At 38.5% G+C, this 11,641-nt stretch overlaps 1 long non-coding RNA gene across 3 annotated transcripts in view; it reads left to right on the forward strand.

Moving 5' to 3' along the window:
- Positions 1-11,641, forward strand: part of LOC106505563 — a 335,645-nt gene that overhangs the window by 215,364 nt on the left and 108,640 nt on the right. For 2 of the 3 annotated variants that reach the window (XR_002338196.1, XR_002338198.1), the window contains one exon: positions 4,624-4,680. The exons of the other annotated variant lie outside the window; for it this stretch is intronic. This is a non-coding gene — a long non-coding RNA (uncharacterized LOC106505563). The remainder of the gene's footprint in view (positions 1-4,623; positions 4,681-11,641) is intronic. 3 annotated transcript variants of the gene reach the window in all.

An 11,641-nucleotide genomic window follows, 5' to 3' on the forward strand; every position in this document is an offset into this window, starting at 1 on the left:
GCAAGGCTGGGGTGGGGAAACTTCATTGGCAGAGGGAAAACTACAGGGTCGTGGGTCTCCATCACAGCACTCTTTTTAAAACAATGTCTGAATTTGGAAAAAAATCTAATTTTTGAAAACTCTTTTAAGTTTAAAAGAATCAATCCCTCCTTCCTCCCCTGCCCCCACCCCAAAGGGCCATAGTCTAATGGTAAACATTGTTTTAACCTTTTCATTTTAGGGCATTTGGTGGTTCTCACTAGAATTTTAAATATTTTTCCTGCTTCTGTTTGTTGAGGTATCAACTGTAGACAGCACCAGCCTGCTCTGGGGATGAGATCAAGAGTTGTGGAACATTTTTACTATTCTGTAACTCAACTTATTGAGCCACACAAGTTTTTTTAAACTTACATTGTTTTAGTTCCTCAAATATTTCCCTTTATAACTGTGTAGGATAAATGTTCACATTAGCATTTTTGATTAAATCAAATTTAGAAAATGCTTTTTAAAACATTTTTATTGCAAGAATTCCCATCGTGGCTCAGCAGAATTGAATCTGACTAGCATCCATGAGGATGCAGGTTCGATCCCTGGCCTTGCTCAGTGGATTAAGGATCTGGCATTGCCATGAGCTATGGTGTAGGTTTGGCTCTGGCATTGCTGTGGCTGTGATGTAGGCCAGCAGCTACAGCTCCAATTCCATCCCTAGCCTGGGAACTTCCACATGCTGCACGTGTGGCCCTAAAATAAAAAGACAAAAAAAAATCTTTTTTATTGCAGTATAATCAGCTTACAATTTTATGTTAGTTTCAGGTGTACAGCAGAGTGAATCATATATATGTATATTTATATATGTATATCCATTCTTTCTCAGATTGCTTTCCCAATAGTTTATTACAGAATTTTGAGTAGATTTCCCTGTGTTATACACAGTAGATCCTTGTTACTTATGATTTTGTATACAGGAGTGTGTATGTGCCAATCCCAACCTCTTGATTTGTCCCTCCTCACAACATTTCCTTTTTGGTAATCATAAATTTGTTTTCTGTCTGTGAGTCTGTTTCTGTTTTGTAAATAAGTTCATTTGTATCATTTTTTTTTAGATTTTACATATTAGTAATACTATTTGATATTGTTTTGTCTGACTTATTTCACTTAGTAGAATCATCTCTGGGTCCATTCATCTTGCTACAGATGATATTATTTCATTCTTTTTTATGGCTGAGTAATATTCCAGTGTATATAGGTACCACACCTTCTTTATTCATTCCTCTGTTGATGGACGTTTTGGATGCTTCCATGTCTTGTCTATTGTAAATAGTCCTTCAGTGAACAGTGGGGTGCATGTATCTTTTCAAATTATGGTTGCGTCTGGATATATGCCCAGGAGTGGGATTGCTAAAGCATATGGTAGTTCTATTTTCAGTTTTTTAAGGAGCCTCCATACTCTTCTGTATAGTGTCCTACCAACAGTGTAGGAGGGTTCCCTTTTCTTCTCACCTATAGAATACTTTTGAAGGGAAAATAAGGTAATATATTTATAATTGCTTTGATTGCCTCTCTTCCCTTCACCCACTAAATTTTGTTGTTGTTTTATTTAACTTTTATATTGTCAAGGTTTGTAGCACTTAATTTTTTTTTGTCTTTTGTCTTTTTGGGGCCACAGCCATGGCATTTGGAGGTTCCCAGGCTAGGGGCCGAATCAGAGCTACAGTTGCTGGCCTACTCCATAGCCAGAGCAATGCCAGATCCCAGCCACATCTGTGACCTACAGCACAGCTCATCCTTAATCCACTGAGTGAGGCCAGAGATTGAACCCACATTCTCATGGATCCTAGTCGGTTCCTTAATCACTGAGCCACAACCGGAACTCCTATAGCGCTTAGTATTGTTCTCTGGTACCCATAATAGTACTTTCTGCTTTTTGTCTATAGGTTTATTTTCAAGCAAACAATTTGTAGAAAAGAGACCCAATTTGTGGTTACCAGAGGTGAGGTGGTGTGGAGGAGGAGCAAGTGGATGAAGGCAGTCAAAAGGTACAAACTTCCAGCTAAAAGATAAGTAAGTGCTAGGGATGTAATAGGGCATGTTAAGTATAGTTTACACTGCCATATGTTATAACGAAAGTTACTGAGAGTAAATCCTAAGATTCTCATTGCAAGGAAATTATTTCTTTAGTTTTGTATCTGATGACATGAAAGACGTCACTAAAATTATTGTGATAATCATTTCCTGATGTATGTAAGTCAAATCATTGTGCTATACACCACAAAATCCCTGAAGTGTCAGAACCTAGTAGATTCTGCTTTTTTAAATTCTCTTTTGTGTTTCCTTCATGTTTTCTAGGTATTACTTAGTGCTGCTCTTTCTATATCTCATATTATTCTCTTCCTTTATATGTTTTTTTTTTTTTTTTTTTTTTTTTTTTCCTGGAGAACCTCTTTAGGTATTTTTTAAAAGACTAATTATCTGAATTTAGGTTGGTTTGTTTGGTTGTACCTGAGGCATGTGAAAATTTATGGGCCAGCGATTTAACCTATGTCACAGCATTGACTCAAGCCACTGTGGGGACAACATCAGATCCTTATTCAGCTGTGCCATAGGGGGATTATCTGAATTGTCTGATTTTTATGTTTTATGAGCTCTGGAAAGTCTAAAAGTGTTTTGTCCAATAATTGTTTAATAGTGGTTGGGTACATATTTCAGGGTTTAAAAATTAGAAATTAAAAAAAATGTTCATTGTTTTTAATCATCCATTGTTGCTGATGAGAAATTTGATGTTGTTTATTTTTTTTTCTCCAACTCTAGAAGCTTTTATAATTTCTCTTTGTTCTATGACATCTGAAATTCCCTGAGTTGTTTCAGTGTGCGTCTTTCCCTCCACTGATTTTGGTTGCCATTTGAATCACTTTGAAACTGCATTTTTTTTTTCCACTTCAAGGGGAGTTTCTTCTAGCTTTGTCTTGGTATTTAGACCTATCTATTATATTATTCAATCTAATTACTGAGCTTTTTCTTTTTTTTTTTTTCAGAAACATGTTTACTTTTCTGAAACTTTTCTTTCTTTTTCCCAGGTCAGATGCCTGTTTTTGTTCTGTCTAGAGATACTTATTAGAACAATTTCAAAGTTCTCTTCCTTGATCAGCTCTGATATCTCTGAGGTCCAATATTTTTTTTTATCTATTTTGGGGCTTCTTTTTTTTTTTTTTTTTTTGTCTTTTTAGGGCCACACATGTGGCATGTGGATTTCCCAGGCTAGGGGTCAAATCAGAGCTATAGCTACTGGCCTACACCACAGTCACAGGAATGTCAGATCTGAGCCGTGTCTGCGACTTACACCACAGCTCATGGCAATGCTGGATCCTTAACCAGTGAATGAGGCTAGGGATTGAACCTGTGTCCTCATGAATGTTAGAGTTGTTTCTGCTGAGCCATAATGGGAACTACAAGGGCTTTTGTTTTTCTGTGCTGTAAATTTTCCCTAAATATCTCAGGATCCCTAGCTGTTGGTTCAAGTTTATGAATGAACAGATGCTTCTTTCTGCTCTATACCATGTCCTTTGGCCCCCTTTGAATTTTAGTTGCTGCCCTGATACACAGGTGCCTGCCACTGCCAATGGTCTGCCACTTTTCTCCGTGGTTCTGTCTTGGGAATTTTGAAACCTGCTGGACTAACCGAGTCCATGCCAGGACAGCAAGGTTGGGTATTGCCTCCAGGGGCATTCCTCCTTCACTATATCAATGGGAAGGTCAGTGGGTAAATGCTTCAGCTACCTGCTCTTCATGGGAACAGTTCTGTGACACATTCTACAAGGTGCCTAGAAGGGTCCCAGCAGAATGGATTCCTAATTATCTACAATGGAAACACTCAAATTTTACCTTCTTTGTTAAATTTCTTCATTCTTGTCTTATACCTGCTTCCTGGAATCACCTCCCATAGATGTACCTGCACTCATATTCTTGTGTCAAGTTCAGCTTTGTAGGCATCCACACAAAGACAAGGGGATTAGTATCCCCAGGAGGCTAGGCTTTTCTCTGGAGCTGTGTAACTCTCCCTCTCCTATTACCCCCTTTCTTGGATAGGAGGACTGAATTAGTTCTTTTATGCCATGGTGTGTTTTGGCAATCAGTTTCCTTGTAGGGTGCTTAGATGAAGAACAGACAATTTTCTGGGATGCCATAGTAGCCTAATAAATAGCTCTTTACCCCACAGTGGGGACATATTGGTGCTTTTGATCCTGAGAAGTGCTGTCTATTTATCTATTTATTTTTCTCTTCATTGTCTGAAGTGTAAATCCAGAGTTGTCTGTCTTCCTTCTCTCACAGGCTCCAGAAGCCATGAAAACTGCTTACTTTCTTTAGAGAGACATTCACCCTGACATTTAAATTACTACTTGCTACAAATGCTTTTTAAACACAGAGAGGGAGGGGAGCATGAAGACTATTACGTTTCTGACTGAGCAGCTTATTCATTACTCTGATGATTAGCCCAGAGCATATGCCCCACTTGGCATAAGTTGATTGTATTTAAAGCTTCTTTGAGGCTCCATTTGAAAGATATCTCTTACTTATAATGCTTTAAGTTGTGTTTTTCTCTGTTTCATTTTTCCTGTCAATACCTCTTATTTATTTTCTGTCTTCTAGACCTTACTCCAATCTTCTGGTCCATTGATGGCCCCTCTTCCTGTTACCAACCTGATGGTATGTGCATTTTTTCCCACTTAAATTATGTAATGAGTATGCAGGTACATTCTAGGTCCACCACCTTGAGTAATTTCTCTTCTTTTAGATGATGCCACAGACATAGAGCCACAGAGTCTAGACTTGGACTCACTTCTTGTTCTGACCTTGTGCCCTTCCATTTCATCATTTTACTCAGAGCTCTGAGTACATATAAGGCAAACTTTATATGGAAAGGTGACCATATTTTGAAAGAAACCACATGGAATCACAGGGAACTCAAGGGAAATCAAAACAAGATCTCTGATGTCAGTGGTCTCCTAGTAATGGGTAGGTTGCTCCCTATTCTTGCCATTTCTTTCAAATGAAGCCTTTATTTGCAGGAGACACACTCTATGTATCTGGCCTCACTGGCAGTTGAAATTCAAGAACTCTGGGTTGTGAGAGTTGACTAAGATAATATTGTGGTACTGGAGAAGAATTACAAAATCAGACATACTTCACTCTGTTTTAGTCTAATCAATTATGAAGATTTAGCAAATCTTTCTGTCTCTGTGCTGGCTTTAATTTCCTTACATACAAAATTAGGATAGAACCACTGACATTAACATTCCATGGTTCAAAATCTAAGTAAACAGGAGTTCCTCTTGTTCCTCAGCAGTTGACTAACCCTACTGGCATCCATGAGGACACGGGTTTGATCCCTGACCTTGTTCAGTGGGTGAAGGATTCAGCGTGGAGGTGGCAGATGCGGCTGTGGCCCTGGCATTGGCCAGCAGCTACAGCTGTGATTGGACCGCTAGCCTGGGAACCTCCATATGCCGCAGGTGTGGCCCTAAAAGACAGAAAACAAAAACAAAAACAAAACGAAGTAAACAGAGGGCAGCAACTGCAACTCAATTAACTGACAAGGTTACATACGAAGATGTGTACAGATACGATCCTTACATGTTATGACATTAAGATGTGTGTCTTGGTCTAGTTATTGTGGGTTATACTGACTGCCAGGCTAGCTTCCAATTCAGGTTTGGTCCTCAATGATGTTAACCTGGGAAGGGTGCCAGCACACAGAAGTAATTCCAAGGCAGAGACACCCAGTTGAAGGTCACCAGGCATTTTTCTTGAGTAGAGATCTGTTCATTCTAGCAGTAGCACACTCATTTCTCTTGCATTCATTTTCAATACTTCTGTATGTTTGTGCCTTTTAAGAGAATCTGTTGATATACCTAGCTATAACAACTTAAACTCCAAGGGTTCATCCTTTATTATCTACTGAAGACTTTGATCTAAGATTCTCTGGTCAGAGCCTGGTGTTCGGGGGGAAACATCAAGTTATTAAATCCCATCCTGAGCTCCTGCTTCCTATTCACCTGGTTATTTTCCAGAAATGCTATTCTGTTAGCTGTGTGTTTAAAAGAGGGAGCTGTGGCATTGTGGCTTAGTGCAAACAAATTTGATTAGTATCCATGAGGATGCAGGTTCAATTGCTGGCCTTGCTCAGTGGGTTAAGGATCCTGTGTTGCCATGAACTGTGGTGTAGGTTGCAGACTTGGTTCAGATCTGGTGTTGCTGTGGCTCTGGCATAGGCTAGCAGCTACAGTTCCAATTCAACTCCTAGCCTGGGAATCTCCATATGCCACAGGTGCAGCCCTCAAAAGACAAAAAAGGGTTGGGGGAATTGTGGGTCTTACTTTGAACCTGCACAGGTATACCAAGTACACCGTTTCATTTTGTTAAAGCAGTTCAGCTACTTTGTCTTGCCTTTGTTGGCTGCATTCTCAGGAAACTGGACAAAGTGTTTTGGGTCTTCTGAGATGGAGAAGTTTCTGGACCATCTGGGCACTGTGTCATGTATGCGCTGACCTGGGGCCTGATGTTTCTTATCTAACACCTTCAAGCTCTTTGGTGCCTATGATTGCCTCAGTAGCAGGTCACATAGCTGGCATGCCACTCATTATGGCTTCTGCCCAGTCTCCTGACTCTCCTGCAGGGCTTTGTACCTGTCCATGTTTACCAGAGGGATCCTCACCTTTGCAGACTCTTTTAGGATGTACCTCTATGAGCCCAGCTAATGAACATCTCCTGAGTGCCAGAAACTGAAGGGCCATGGCTCCCTCAAAACCATGCTCAAGAGAGCCTCAGTGGGTTCTATCTTCAGTTCCATTGGTTTCTCAAGCAGGGGCTTCCATCAGAAAGAGAAACTGTCACTGGCTTTCACAAAGCATTAAGAGAAGGAAAGCAGAAGAGTTGAAAAGTTGGTGTCACCATGACAGTAGGCTATTAGAAACAGGTTAAGAGCCTTCTTTTTTTTAAGTAGCCTTCTTTACCCCCAACCACTGTTCAAATAATCAAAAAGGGATCCTCCCTGAAACTTATTTAATTCTCAGGGGGAATGAAAAGACATTTAAAGGGCAAGCCAACTTCATAAAATGACATTAAAGGGTTTTAAAATAGTCTTTTGTTCTAAAGGATGTTTGCAAATGTCAGAGGTAACATATTGATTACAATCCTAGCAGTTCTTGCTCAGGGATGCTTTGCTGCCTTTGGCTTAACTAATGCTATTGAACCATGCTCCTGATCTGAATTATCTCAACCACCTTACTTTGTTTGCCTAAACTTTCCTGGCCCACTAGACTTTATCTACAAATGAACAAAAAGTGTTATTAAATCTGTGATGTTTATAGTTCTCTTGCTCCTTATCTTCTCATGTTAATTGGATAGAGAAAAATTCCTGAAAGTGGCTATGGAAGTTAATTGGTCTGCAAGCTCCTGAGATGTTGTTCTACAGACTCCCAGAAAATACTGAAAGTTGGTTGCTTCATCCGATATGATTGTGAATGCCTAAACAAATGGAAAAAAAAAAAAAACACCATAAAAGAAGACGCATAATCACCTTTAGATCAAGGTGGAGGGAAAAACTTTCCTATATTTTCTGAACTCAGGCCTCCAGTATATCTCTGATACTCCTTGCTGATAATTACCAACAATTAGTGAGAGATGAGAACATTGTGGAGGAAGTTGATGTCATCATAACAGACACAATCTTGGACATATCCCTTCATTTCTCTGAGCTCATGTTCCCAGTTACCAAACAATGGGGACCATGGTAACTGCTTGGACTTCAGGGTCATTACCAAGGCTCCAAGGAAATGAGAATGGTGCACATGTGTGCTCTAGTTTACAGTGTACAAAGAAAAGCTTTGCAATAATTGGGGAGGCTGAAACTGTCAACTTCCCTTCTGATTTTTCGGACCATCCAGAGTCTAGACCTGAGGTATGTTCATGGCATTTAACCCAGCATTAGGTATGAGCACTAAATAATGTAGATCATCACATGCCAACTGTAGCTGCAGCTGTGGCCTGAACTCACAGTTTGGTCAAAGACCAAAGACTGCCTAATTCATCAACAGAGCAAAACTTAGTAAGTGAGACATAGTTTTGGCCTACTATTGTAAGGATTTTATATAGTGAAATAAGATCTTGCTCTTTTTTTCAGGAGAAAGGATAGCTGCTTATTTTTGTGATAAAAGTGATAACATGCTCATGGTGAACAAATGAAGTCAGTAATGTGAAAATTAAAATCCTTTCCCTAACTCTTATCTTATTCTCTAAGGGAGATCACTGATAATGCCTTCCTGTATATCCCTCCAGATATTGTAACAGGGATGAACAGCTCTTCACACACTTCTGCCTTTTCCTTTCCCCTTAAATATATATAAATATAAATGTATATTTCATGTAAATTGTGTGTATATATATGTATGTATGTGTGTGCGTGTGTTTGTACTTACAGATACATATAGATCTGCTTCATATTTTAATGGCTACATATCACATGGATACAATATAATGTATTCAACTACTTTCCTGTTGAGGTACATTAGGTTTTTAAAATTTTATTTTTAAGCCCTGTCAATTGCATCATTTGAAACCATTTTCTCCCATTCTGTAAGTTGTCTTTTTGTTTTGTTTTTTAGTTTCCTTTCCTGTGCAAAATATTGTCAGTTTGAATAGGTCCCATTGGTTTATTTTTTGCTTTTCTTTCTGTTGCCTTGGGAGACTGACCTGAGAAAACATTTGCAAGGTTGATGTCAGAGAATGTTTTGCCTATGTTCTCTTCTAGGAGTTTGATGGTATCTTGTCTACATTTAAGTCTATAAGCCATTTTGAGTTTATTTTTGTGCATGGTGTGAGGGTGTGTTCCAGTTTCATTGATTTGCATGCAGCTGTCCAGGTTTCCCAGCACCACTTGCTGAAGAGACTTTTCCCCATTTTATATTCTTGCCTCCTTTGTCGAAGATTAATTGACCATGGGTGTCTGGGTTTATTTATGTGCTTTCTATTGTGTTCCATTTGTCTATCTGTTTTTGTACCAGTACCACACTGTCTTAATTATTGTGGCTTTGTAGTGTGGCCTGAAGTCTGGGAGAGTTGTGCCTCCTGCTTAGTTTTTGTTCCTCAAGATTTATTTGGCAATTCTGGGTCTTTTGTGGTTCCATATAAATTTTTGGATTGTTTGTTCTAGTTCTGTGAAAAATATCATGGGTAATTTGACAGGGATTTCATTGAATCTGTAGGTTGCTTTGGGTAGTGTGGCCATTTTTACAATATTAATTTTTCTCACCCAGGAGCATGGAATACCTTCCCATTTCTTTGAATCCTCAAGGGCTTAATCTCTAAGATATACAAACAACTTATACAGCTCAATAGCAAAAAAGCCAACAACCCAATTGAAAAATGGGCAAAAGACCTGAATAGACATTGCTTCAAAGAAGATATACAGATGGCAAACAAGCACCTGAAAACATGCTGAACATCGCTAATGACTAGAGAAATGCAAATCAAAACTTCTATGAGGTACCCCTTCATCCAAGTCAGAATGACCATCATTAATAAGCCCACAAATAACAAATCTGGAGAGGGTGTGGAGAAAAGGGAACCCTCCTGCACTGTTGGTGGGAATGTAAGTTGGTACAATCACTATGGAGAAGAGTATGGAGGTACCTTAGAAAACTATGCATAGAACTACCCTATGACCCAGCAATCGCACTCTTGGGCATATATCCAGACAAAACTTTCCTTGAAAAAGACACATGCACCGCATGTTCATTGCAGCACTATTCACAATAGCAAAGACATGGAAACAACCTAAATGTCTATTGACAGATGAATGGATTAAGAAAATGTGGTATATATACACAATGAATACTCCTCAGCCATAAAAAAGAACAAAATAATGTCTTTTGCAGCAACATGGATGGACCTAGAAACTCTCATACTGCGTGAAGTAAGTCAGAAAGAGAAAGACAAATACCATATGATATCACATATCTGGAATCTAATATATGGTACAAATGAACCTTTCCACAGAAAAGAAAATCATGGACGTGGAGAACAGATTCATGGTTGCCAAGGAGGAGGGAGTGGGATAGGTAGGGAATTTGGGGCTAATAGATGCAAACTATTGCCTTTGGAATGGATAAGCAATGAGATCCTGCTGTATAGCACTGGGAACTATATCTAGTCATTTATGATGGAGCATGATAATGTGAGAAAAAGGAATGTATACGTGTGTGTCTGACTGAGTCACCTTGCTGTACAGTGGAAAATTGACAGAACACTGTAAACCAGCTATAGTTGAAAAAAATCATTAAATTAGAATTTTTTTTACTTGTTTCTAAAACTAATGCTATAAATACCCTTGAACACATAATTTACATTATTTTGTAAGTTGAGTAAAAGCCATACTCTTTGGCTACCAATTTTTCATTTAGAAATTTTCCAACCTAAACTCGAAAGAAAAGCATAAAAAAAACCCCAGATTTGCTTTATCTAGAGCTCCTAATGGTGAATACTTCATCACCTTTGCTTTATCTCTTTCTCTCTAAATGTATATTGATATTTATACATCTTGCAGAACTGTTTGAATGTTAAGTTGAACACATAATGATGTCTCCCCTAAATACCGTGTATCTCCTAAGAACTAGCCCACTCTCCTTTATAGCCATAATACCACTGACATATCCAAGAAATTCAAATAAAGTCACCAACATTATAATGTCACCTATTATATACCCCATATTCAAATTTCCTTCATTTGTTTTAAAAATATTCTTTTTTTATTAATTTTTTTCCCACTGTACAGCAAGGGGATCAAGTTATCCTTACATGTATATATTTTTTCCCCCACCATTTGTTCTCTTGCAATATGAGTATCTAAACATAGTTCTCAATGCTACTCAGTAGGATCTTCTTGTGTATCAGACACAACTTAAAAATATTCTTTATAGAGATAATTATTGATGTTCATATCAGATCCAGGCAATTCATTTGATTGGCATGTTTCTTAGTCTAGTTTCCTTTAATCTAGAACAGTTCCCTGGATATTTCATGTTGACGCTATTATGACAATAGCTTGTTTGAAATGCTATGCCAGTTGTTTTATGTCATATCCCACAATCTAGACTCATCTCTTTGTTCCCTCAGGATGAGATTCAGGTTTGTTGCAAGAACACTGCATAGATGATGCTGTATACTTCTCACTGCATCCCATCTGGAGGCAGTGGGACTTCAGGTTCTTCGATTCTGGGTGATGATCACTTAGTTAAGACTGCTTTCCTCAGCTCTCTCCATAGGAGTTCTAATTTGTGATTAGTATTTGTAATTGGTGAGCAATCTAAGTGTTTAGTTTGAGACTGTGTGACTATCTTATTCCTCCATAACCTATACCCACTTGTTTTGTTTTCTGTTAATGATCACTGCCTGAATGTCACAGTGTTCTAATCGCAGAATGGTGATTTTGTAATTCTAGTATTCCTTCTTTAGTGCTGCTCGTAGATCCTTTTTATCATTATTTTTTCTCCCCAGTGTGTAATCATTCATCACCATGCCCAAATTGTATTAAATTTGCCAATGGAAACACTGTCACTCGTTTCCTATGTCTTGAGTATTTTTCTTAGTTTTCTAGCACAAGCTGTCCCAG

This window comes from Sus scrofa, chromosome 13 (genome assembly GCF_000003025.6).
Source record: "Sus scrofa isolate TJ Tabasco breed Duroc chromosome 13, Sscrofa11.1, whole genome shotgun sequence".
Classification (NCBI taxonomy): domain Eukaryota; kingdom Metazoa; phylum Chordata; class Mammalia; order Artiodactyla; family Suidae; genus Sus; species Sus scrofa.